Here is an 11439-nt window from a genome sequence, read left to right as displayed (position 1 = left end):
AGCTGTTGACACAAGACAGCTTAAAATATAGCACAATAATCCCATTATCACAGCTCGCTGAGTTTTCTTCATGGCCAGTCAGGTTGTGGGTTTTCCCCCCATTCCTCCTGGATAAGATTATTATTTTTTAAAATCTCTTTATGTGTATTGTTGTCTGCTTGCCTTGGGGTTCATAGACAGTAGATTAGTGTGTTTCCCAGCCATCATATTTGGCTTAATGAAATTGTGTCACAAGGTTTTAAAATGTGCTGCTTACACACTGTATGTCATTACATCGAATGCTGAGCCTTATTAATACTTAACTAGAAAAGAGTTGCTTCCCCGTTCATATTTCTATGGAATAAATTCACAGAAAAATTGGGGATTTTTTTTTTGGCAGAAGTTCTATCTCATAAACAAATGTTCTTTCTTTTCTCTAACTACCTGTGTATGTAGGGGAATCACATTGCAGGTACTTCCCATGTTGTAAATCAAAACTTTTCCCTTCATGTTTCCAAAAATTAAAGCTAATGCAGAAATAAATCTTTGCTGAACTTAAAGTCTTAACGTGCGCTTTTCATCTGAACTGAACTTTGTGTCATGGTGAAACTTGGCTCTTTGCCGTGGCTTTTTGTGTGTGTATGTGTGCGAACATATGCGTGGTAAATGAGTGTGGGAATTCCCCTTTCATCAGTCTGGTCTGGTCTGGAATCTCTCTGTGGTGCTAGTGTTTGTTTGGGTTTATGGAAAGCAAAAAGAGAAGCAGTGAAAGAGAAGAGAGAGGGGAAGAGAAAATAATTAACTAAAAAAATAATATGAAAATAATCGCTGCATCCAGATCATTTTAATTAGCAGAAGCCGTGTTTGAGGTCTTTTTTGCTTTAGTTGAATTTTTCTACCAAGTCTTTACTTTGAATTAGGAGCTAATAAAGCCTCCTGGGGGTGTTTTCAGACAACCCCCACATAGAAATGGACACAGCACAAAGTGTCCCATTGAGATGTGTGTGAGGGCCCAGGGTGCCTTGTCCTACAACAAGCTCTTATTCTACATCAGATGGAGTTGTAGCTCAAACATACTTGTAGTAGGAGGCTTTTCAGTGTCTCGATTGTCAAACAGAGAAAGCAGCCTTCAGAGCTTGTATAGTGAAAAGAAAAAAAGGCTTGTCATGAGGCTTACAAAAACACTTCTCAGTGAAAAGGAGAAACATCTAGTTGAAAGAGGCTGGGCCCATAAATCTGATTTTATGATCTTGTGAGCTGCTGGATCAAAGGAGTAATTATGCATTTACAGAGATTCTAATTTCTTCTTTTTTTTAAATGTTTTTTTAGGTAATTCCAGACACAAAATCCCCATGGGATTGTATGTGTTTCACATGTTGACCACATTTTCCCGTGTTATCACATGAAAATCTTCCAATACCACATTTTTCAAGTTAGTACCTGTCCTACATATTTCCCATGTGATTGTACCAAATTATCTTTTTTGTTTTGGTTTTTCCACCCAGAAATCACGTTTTCTATACTGAGCTAAGCCAAATGAAATTAAGTTTCTGCTAAAATCACTAAAATTTCCACATTACAGCTGAGTTTGAGCCCGGTGCGTTGTATTGGTCAGCTGTCAGACAATCCATTTGAATGTGAGAGCAAATAAACCAAGAGCTCGGCAGATTCATCTGGTTCCCACGATAACTATATTTCCAAAATCAAGAAAAAAAAACCTTCATGCTTATAAACCAACATGGACAATAAATCCAAGAAGTTCTATGGATGAAATTATAACATTAACTGAACTCACATGTCTGCAGATTCATCTCCGAGACAACCGATGAAAGTGTGTCAGCTGATGAAAAAAAGATAGCTGGAGTTTTTTTCGTTGACATAAACTCAACAAAGCCAAACTCAAAAGACTCACACAGATGACAAAGCATGCATTGTCTCTTTGAAGGTAATTTTCTGAGGTCAATGTGTCATTAACTTATTAACTCATTCAATTTTGTCCCAGATGACCTGAATGTTTCTATTGTCAGATCACAAGGGTTATGATGATGATTATATCAGTAGGTTAATGCGAACACAAATGCTGCCTCGCTTGTCCCTTTGATGACTATACTCATTCAGTTTTTCAGTTTTGGTGCCTGTCATGTGAGCAGTTGACCTGGCTATAACCTCAATCAGCTGTCATATGAGTGGAGAAGCTGCTGATCTGTCTATTCTCAATGATCTCAATCAGCCTGAGGATGAGCTGTCCATCCCATCGTGCTTCCATATCACATGAGTGTTGTTGACCACACTGTGGTCTGAACACTTGCTTGTGCTTCTCATAAGCTAAACTTCAATTCAGTACATTAACTTAGTGATGATGGTTGCGATAATGATTGATGATCAAGCACATTTATTGAAAACAGTAAAGTAGTTGTTATTATTAGGATGAAGCACACACTACATGACATCACATTTTATATCTGCAAACTATCTTTTTTTAAATGCTACTGCTGGTTTGAAAATGATCCGTCTCACACAGCGCATATCCGATAATCATATAAAATGGCCTATACAGATCTAATTATGCATCAGTTTACAGTGCAAGCCCTATAAAACCCCTTTAGAAAACTTAATCTGGGGACTCAGGGCATCATCTGTATCACTGTCTTCTGGCCATCTGTTTGCAGTCTCTGTGAGTTTCTGTCTTGTCAGCAGTGTCTCTTGCTAGCAAAGGCATTAGTGGATTAACAGTCTCTCACACAGGGTGTCTCCCTATTATTCAAGGGTGTGGACATGCTGTTTCCAAAGATGAAAAATGCTGTGTCATTGGAAGCTGACAAAGAGAAATAAACTATAATATAGTAACAGACCAGTCACAATATATACAGTATGGTAAGTATACAGTATATACCAGATATTAGCTATCGAGTATTGACATCCTTGAGCTTGCCGATAACAATGTCAAATGAATAAGAGATGAGTAATCAAGTTGTAGTTCATGTTTTAGAAAAATACTAAGAGCTCTTTTTCACTACATTTGCATATAAAACCAACATACAGTATTTACATCTTGCAAAGTGATTTTTCATGTGGTGCACCAGCCAAGTATGAAAAACCAGAAAGCCGGATGCACCTCTGACTCATCGCAGGGAATGCAAGATTTTTGATCAGAATCAATCTGTTTCCAATACTTTGTTGTTAACTCTGAGAGCATCAGAGGTAAAATCGGTGTTAGAGTCACACCTGTGTGACACTGATATTCCAACAGAAGAAAACTGAAATGCTCTAACTGCAGCTGATTGCATATTTGACGTTCACAACTGATGGAAAATCACCATGCAAGTATTTTTATTTAGCTCTGTCTCACAAGTTTGTTGTTGCGTGGGCTGTATCTGGCTTCCTCTGCACCTGACAGGAAGTTGTGTGTGTTTGATTGTATGTGTATGTGTGTGCATATGTGTGTTTACCACAGGATGTAAGATAATCATAGTTGATCTTTCCACGAAGTACAACACACCCACTGTAGCCCCCCGCCCCCCATGACTTTTCACCTCTATAAATAGTTTTTCTCTCTGTTTCCACGTGTTCATTTTCATTGTGGATATCACAGCATGCCCGCGCACGCACACATGCACACACAAGTGAAGGACAGTCACAGTTTTGACTTGGCTCTGAGCTCAAAGGGCTGAAAGCCATCTGGACAGTTATGTTGTTATTAGCAGCATACTTATATCAGATATCAAAGAAGCAAAGCGCTACACTGATGTAGGCTGACTGTTTACAATCTGTTACCACTAGACTGTTTCACGACATGTTCTGGTGTTACTGGGACTACACTAAAAAGTATCTACCGTTTATGTAAACCTGACTTTTTAAAATGTGTTTAAATTAAGTTTCAGCCAAATAACAATTAAATGTTGACTGTCATTTTTTTAGATTGACTTGTGTGTTAAGCATAATTTAAACATAATGTCGAAAAATACAGAAGTTGTGTATCAGTTTGGCAAGCACAGAGTTATGATGAGTGGTGAAAGAAATACTTAGGTCCTTTATTGAAGTAAAAGTACTAATACAACACTGTGGAAATACTCCATTCCAAGTAAAAGTCCTGCATTGAAAACCTTAAGTAAAAATATGTAAGTACTATCAGCAAAATGTAAACTACTAAACATATTGTTTTACTATGATGTATGATGAGTCTGCATTTTACTGCTGTATATGTTTATTGTTGTGCTAATTTGAAGTACTTCATATAGATCACTGCTGCTGGGTAGTTTAATCTACAGCAATGCTTCATATTCTATAAGATCATCATATGTTTGTTGCGTCGTTGTTCATGAGTTGTTTTCAGCTTTGGGATGATGCTTTTTCCAGCTGATCAAAGAGGCCTTTTAAATAGTTTATGTGACTTAAAAAGAAGGAAGATGTTTTCAACACATCAAGAAAGACTTCATCCTTCAGTTTATCACAAATATTCAAGTACAAACACAACAAAGGTAGTGGAGTAAAAAGTACAACATTTCCCTCAAATATGTAGTAGAGTAGAGGTATGCTAGAAGGTAGAATGGTAATACTCGAGAAAAGTACAAGAACTTAAATGCAGTAATTGAGTAGGCTATGTACTTTAGGCTACATTCTACCACTGGTTATGGTTGACTGATAGCCATCTTGTCAGCATAAGGAGGAGGCAGGGCCATCGAGTAAGAACCCTTAAGCGAAAGATTTTAAAAAGAAAGAATAGAAGGATCTAAAATGGGGAAAGCAGAGGGAAACCAGGAAGCAGGTTGTGGGTGACACCTGAGACGTTGTGAAAGAACTGGGATTATTCCTGTGAACAGATAATTCCTCCTGAGGGAGACATCATTTTCTGTGTTAAGGACGTGGACAGGAAAGCCATAAACATAATAAATCTATCTGGGAAATGAATGTGCAGATCTGAACAATGCATTAGGATGTACCAGGTCTGAACGCAGAGTCGTGGGAAGGGAAAGGGTTTGATGAAACAGATGCAAATGACTCAGAAACGTTTGTTCCTGAGTGGAAGCGAGTGTTAGCCTAAGAAAGCCTTCACAAGCAAAAACCTACCGCACACATTTAAAAGGGCCTTGGCTTGTGGTCTTGGCTGGAATTCATATAAGGAAAGAGCATTACAATGGCCTCACACACATTCACACACACACACACACACACACACACACACACACACACACACACACACACACACACACACACACACACACACACACACACTGAAGGGGACTGGGGAGAGAGAAAGCTCTTGAGAAAACAGAAGTTACTAATTAGGTAAAATTGTCCCACAGCAGTTAGATGTCTGGCTGAATGCCCCCCCCCCTTCATCTGTCTCCCTCCAGATGTGTTTGACTTCCTGATGCATTGACTTTGATTTAAGTGCAGATCATGTTCTGTTGCCGCAGCAGGATACATTGTAGCTGATCATTAGTGAAGATGAATAATGAGCCCAGCTGAAACACCAGAGAGTAAGAAGAAAGACGCTGCAGAAAACGGGAAAATATGTTAAACAGGAAGCATAAGATACAGGATATGTGTTTTAATAGATTTCAAAGGCCTCCATCTGTATATAGAATATTTCTAAGTAGGAATAGGAAGTCTATAGGAGACCAAAATTACCATGACATTTCCCTGTAGACACTTCCTGACTATGCAACCAATTGCAACTGACCAGTTGCTAAAACGTGGTGAATTGATTAAACAATAAATGTAAGTTTCATAAACTTTTGTGTGCCACATGACTTCTGCAACAATCCAAAATCCAATGTTAAAATTCCATTGACCCCTGCAGCACTATTATTTGGTTTAGGTAATTGTGTGCTACAAATGTGTATCTAAAAATGAATACAAGAGGTTGATAGCTAGCAATGCTGCTGTCTTTATGCCCTCTGCATGAATCATCAGCTGATAAGGGGATGTTGTCATTATTGTTTATAGGTTCTCATTTTACAATGAATAAGCAGGGAACATCAAATAGTTTAGACAGAGATGTAAGAGATGACAGAGATGCAGGGTGTTAGCATTGCATTAACTTGTGCTACCTTACTCCTGTTGATAAAATCAGCAAGCAACAGTTGTCATTTCAGCCCACAAAATGCATATTCATTTGCTAGAAATGTGAATCCTGCTTTTCTTTACTTTTAGTTTGTTATGATTTACATTTTAAAGGAGATAAAGGTTTGACAAAGCCTGTAAACTGTATTTAAAGCTCCAAAATGCTGGCTAGATTGGCTGTCAAAAAAAAAGGCCTATGATTAGATTCAAAATGCTTGGAAAGAACTTGAGTCACTGTGCTCACTGATTTACTGAAACATGGAGAGTCTGGTAGCACTAGAGTGGATGACATTCTCCTTTGTGCTTTTAATGGGAAACAGAGGGAAAAAAGGAAACACACATTTCCTGTAGGACTGGTGTGTGACGTACGTAAGTGTGTGATGCACTCCTTGTAGTCTTAACAGGCAGGAATGTGACATCAGCAGCAGGATCCCGCATGAAGGATAAACTGCAGCCAACACAAACACACACTCTTATGCACAACACAGCCAGAAAAAGATGTGGCCACAGGTCAATGGAAGATTAGGAAGGGAAGGATTTCCCCTCCTTTGACGCATTTTCCATGCCACTTTTGTGGACTTTGTCTCACATGACTTACTTCAAAGATTTTACACATCACAGCAGTAATGACGATCTGAAGTTAAAAATACAGCTCCACAAATATCACTATAACATTTCTTTTTCAGGAAGTTAAACAAAAAAATGAAAAGCAATGTCAGAATGTGAGCATCAGACATACCTACGCAAACTAACCAACACATAGAAGACACACAAACTCAACATAATTTAATTTTTGGCAGATTATTTCCCCAAGTTAGTCATCAATAAGGAGGGAGTACAACAAAAGGCATTAGCAGATCTAGCAAGTAGGTTTGGAGAATGTCAAATAAAAATGGCATTAAAAATGATTTGATTCATTGGCACTGAATGAAAAAAGAAAGACTCACTGGATGACTTTACTAGCCTTGAACTAGAATGTTGATGCACAGTTAATTAGTTGGGAACAGTTTATGAAGACAACAGATAAAATAAACTGGAGACCATATTACAATGGGATCATATCAGCAAAATCGGGCCAGGGGTGTAAAGTGGTGTGGCAATGACCCCTCCCTTACTTCCTATCCCCCTACTTCCTGCGCACTTGATCTGACCACACCCATCTTTGAACTATGATTTCATTTTGATCTTAACTATACATCTGTAAAGTTTCATGACTGCATCTTTCATGGTTATATGGCCAGAGGTCTAAAGTTGTGGGCCCGATTCTTGTCCCCTTCATCTGATCACACCCATTTTTCAAACTCAGTCTTGATTTTTATCTCAACTACACACCTGTAAGATGTTGTGACAGCATCTTGCACTGTTGAAAGTGCGTAGTGACAAAAAATGGCCATGGAAAGACAGACAGACAGAAATATAAACAGCTGGCAAAATACTCGAAACCGCGTCTGTAGTAGTAGGAATCTCCAGGACCACGTTTTGAGGACACACACACAGACTCAGGAGAGAAAAACAATACCAGCGTCACTGTCATGGCTGGTAAATAGAAAGAGGCAGTTCTAAACACAGTCTCAGATCTTTATGCTGATTGGCTGCTGCTGTTGTCAGCCTCCATTAAAGACAGGCAGACTGGGGAGAGGATTTATAAGACTGATCAGTATCCATGGCTTTTCATAAATCATTTCTCATTTTAGTGGAATCTGTCCTCTTCATTGAACCTCTCCTGTACAATAGGAGCAGTGGTCAGCTACAATGCAGAGCCCCCCAAAACCCACACTTGAAAATACTTATTAAATATTGACATTTCTTAAAATTAACGTACTATGATAATAACATATTTACTTTATTCTTCTCAGCATACAGTACTTCTGCCCTCAACGATACATGTGTATCCTACCCCAGGAAATACTTTCCAATATGTGAGTGTGGGTGCCTTCACCATGGAAACATGATGTCATATAACATGTTAGGGGCACTTATCGTCTTGTAAATGTGTGAAAAGTGCATCTTCCAGCTAACATGACACTTTAAGCAGAAGCTTAATGAGAGACTGTTTCAATACTTTCTCTCTTTCACACACACACACCACTTATTGAGAGGACCCCCTGTAATGTCTGGATGAGGGATTTGCATCTTTGTATGCATATATCATAATTGTATCACCATGTTTTAAGTTTACTGTAGCATTAACTATCCAATGACAAACATTTATGTCTTCGCAGAATAATTATGATCTGTATTCAAGCCCAGTTCCTGTTCAGAAACAGAGCCATGAGTGTCACCAGGCCTAACCAAACATGTTCTGACATGTCACAGTCTCGCTCCCATACACTGCACAATCCCTTTCCAGTGACAAAGTGACCTCATTTAGATAAACAGATTTGAAAAGCTCAATTTAAATCTCTCATCAGTAATAATTAATGACCCAACCAGATATGTGGGCATTAATTTGACCAGAAAGGAAGAAAGAAGGTGCTGAGGAAGCACTCATATTGCCAAAGGGAGTTGGCATATTGCCATAAAGGTAGGTATACTGTAGAGCAAATCATTTAATGCTGAAGTAACTAAGCTGTATCTAAAGACCTTACATATGCAGTATATTTCCAGGATGTATCCCAGATTCCACAATCTAATTACAATGTCGGATTTTTACCATTGTTCCGTATCTTTCTGTCTTTTCTTCACATACAGTGTTTTAGAAAGGCACAATTCAAATAAAGGTTATTTTTAAAATGGTGAACTTTAACAATTAAACCTGCTTATGACATGTCAAACTATCATTTTGTCCTGCATTTCCCAGATTTCTCATTCATATACTGTATATCATATGTTAGTATGTTTGAATCCTTGTTGATTAAGTTTTTACGGGATGGTTTTCATCCTTTTGTCTCCTTTCCAGGCTGGAAGAGCTTCTCGTAATTCCAAACAGGCTGCTGTTTTTCTGGAATCATTAAACACATTACTGATGGCTCCTGTGGAGAAGGCAACACAACAAATGCAAAAAATGAATTATTTCATAAACGGAATATGGGTGTTATTGCTGATGCATTACATCATTCTGTAAAAAGGAAGCAGCCAAAGGTACATTCATGTCAAAGATTATGTCAAAGGTGTTGAATGCTTAAAAAGTATTTTAATATACAGGAGTTATTGTGAAGACATGGGCAGAAGTGTGCGCAATCATACGCTCTCTCGGGTTAAAAGATAATTCCAGATTATTACAAACTGGATCCTATTTTCATTTGTTTGCCAACTGTCATGATAATATACTCTATCTAGAAACACAACGTTGCAGAAAACTCAGATGGAACAGGAAGTACCGGTCAGACAATGAGGCAGGTTTTAAACTCATTTTTGAAGACAAAACAAAGGCAAGCAGTAAAATCGTGACTCATACTGTCTGTTGTAAACAATCATCACAGTTTACAGACCAATATCCTGCTAGTGGTAGATGAACTGTTGGTCTGTTTACATCCTGTGTGATTAATTGACCGCTTGTGTTTTTTTGAGGTGACCATAACAGACAGCTACAAAAGTAAAAGCCTAATCAGATAAATAAAAGGAACTATGCCTCTTCACCCACATTTAAAAAAAGCTGTCAAAAGCAAGATAATGTAGGCCTGTGAATGTTTTCAGTACACAGCAAGCTTCCCTGCACCATTCGTACCTGCCAGTATGAGCAGATAGCATCAATTCATTTCTGTCTTTAACACTGAAACTTTTCTTGCTATCTGTCTCTAACATGAGCACAAATCAGCACAAGACTCCCCTCTTTGTGTATCTGCTCATCTCTCTGTAATGTGACGTCAAGATCCTCATTCATGTAAGCACACTGCTAAATTCAAAACATTAATGAAAGCAATCGACCTGGTCCAAACTCTGTGGAAGGAATTTTACAGAGATTGTCATTTACACCTTTGACACATTTCTTACTCTCTCTCGCTCTGTGTCTCTATGAGGTTTCAAAGTCAAGTGAGTCCTGTCTATCTATAGGCCATTTTCTTGTGTATACACACAAACCGCCTCACACAATACAAAACAACTTGCTCACATCAAGCCTGCATTGACTTCCATTTTGGGTGTTCAGGGTTAGAAAGAGCACATTACATCAGCTGAAAGTGTGACAGGGAGCCAGGCTATGTGTGTGTGTGAGAGCCAATTATCTTATGTGTATGTGTTAAAGTGAATGATTTGGTGGTTGGGGGCATAGGTCCCCCATCCACACTGTGATAATCGCAAGAGATTTAGAAGAATTGGCAAGATAGCATAGGTGGTAGAGACTAGACCGCCGCGTTTTGTCAAGGCCGTGTGAAATGGATGAGTACTTCAAAAGTAATCCCGAGGTACACCATAGGTGCACATTGCTGTACGTATTTGCAGATACAGAAAAAGGAAGATCCAGTTAAGTTAAGCTTTTCTGAATATCTTGGAATGAGCGAAGACCCTTTTGCTCAGGGAAACCTCCAGAGTGTGTACACCATCATTAGTCCAATGGGGTAATATTTGACGTCCACCCAACTGGAGACCATAAGACATGGGCAAATGAGGGTACCAATTAGGTGTAATTTTGCAAAATGTATTAGAAAGTTGCCAAACAAAAATCCATTCAGTGATTATGTAGACAAATTTAGTTTTTGACAGTTTAGGAGAAATACTGGATTAGATTTAAATTAGTAGGAAAGCAATGTTTTGCTCCATAGGACGCCAGGACACAGAGTCCTGACCAATAGGGCTTTTGGACCATTACATTTTTTTGGATCCTTGCCCTATGTTAGAAGGAGCAAGGTAAGAGCTGGGTTATTGTTATTAGAGAAATAACCTTTTTTGAGAGCAGCTGTTAAGTGTTACTTCAACCTTGTCACTCCCCCAGAGTTCTGCTTGCCAATAAAACAAATGATAGGAAGCCCTTTCATGCCTTTTCAAGGTATTTATATCTTTGGAAACTGTTTCTTGAACAGACAATAAAACTAGTTTGACAAGTTAAAAACAGTGATGCAAGACTCTTGTAAATACCTACGTATTAATTAAGGGAGAATGTCAAGAAAGGATTTTGACATGCTGGGTCCCTGTAACACTCTTTACTAAATGAAGTCACACTTGGTTATATTGGCACTGTATTAAACAGTTCTTCATTTTTCATGACTTTATCAAAGCTGTGAGGAGGAACTCACATGGTTTAATCTGCATACAGTCGTTACTTAATGAAGTGATTCTTGCCAGCGCAGATGCTTTAATGAGGAACCTACTTGGGGGTGTCAGTGACATTTCTGCTGAGGGCTGCAGGGCAACAAGGAAAGGTTATATTCAGAAGCTCCTCTTTGTAAAGAACAGACATGCTACACATGAAACATGACATTTTCAGACAAGGAAAACTCCTTTAGGATAGATGCCGAG

The sequence above is a fragment of the Echiichthys vipera genome (genome assembly GCF_963691815.1).
Source record: "Echiichthys vipera genome assembly, chromosome: 15".
NCBI classification, from domain to species: domain Eukaryota; kingdom Metazoa; phylum Chordata; class Actinopteri; order Perciformes; family Trachinidae; genus Echiichthys; species Echiichthys vipera.
The sequence above is the reverse complement of the archived record's forward strand: the minus strand, read 5'-3'. Positions refer to the sequence as shown.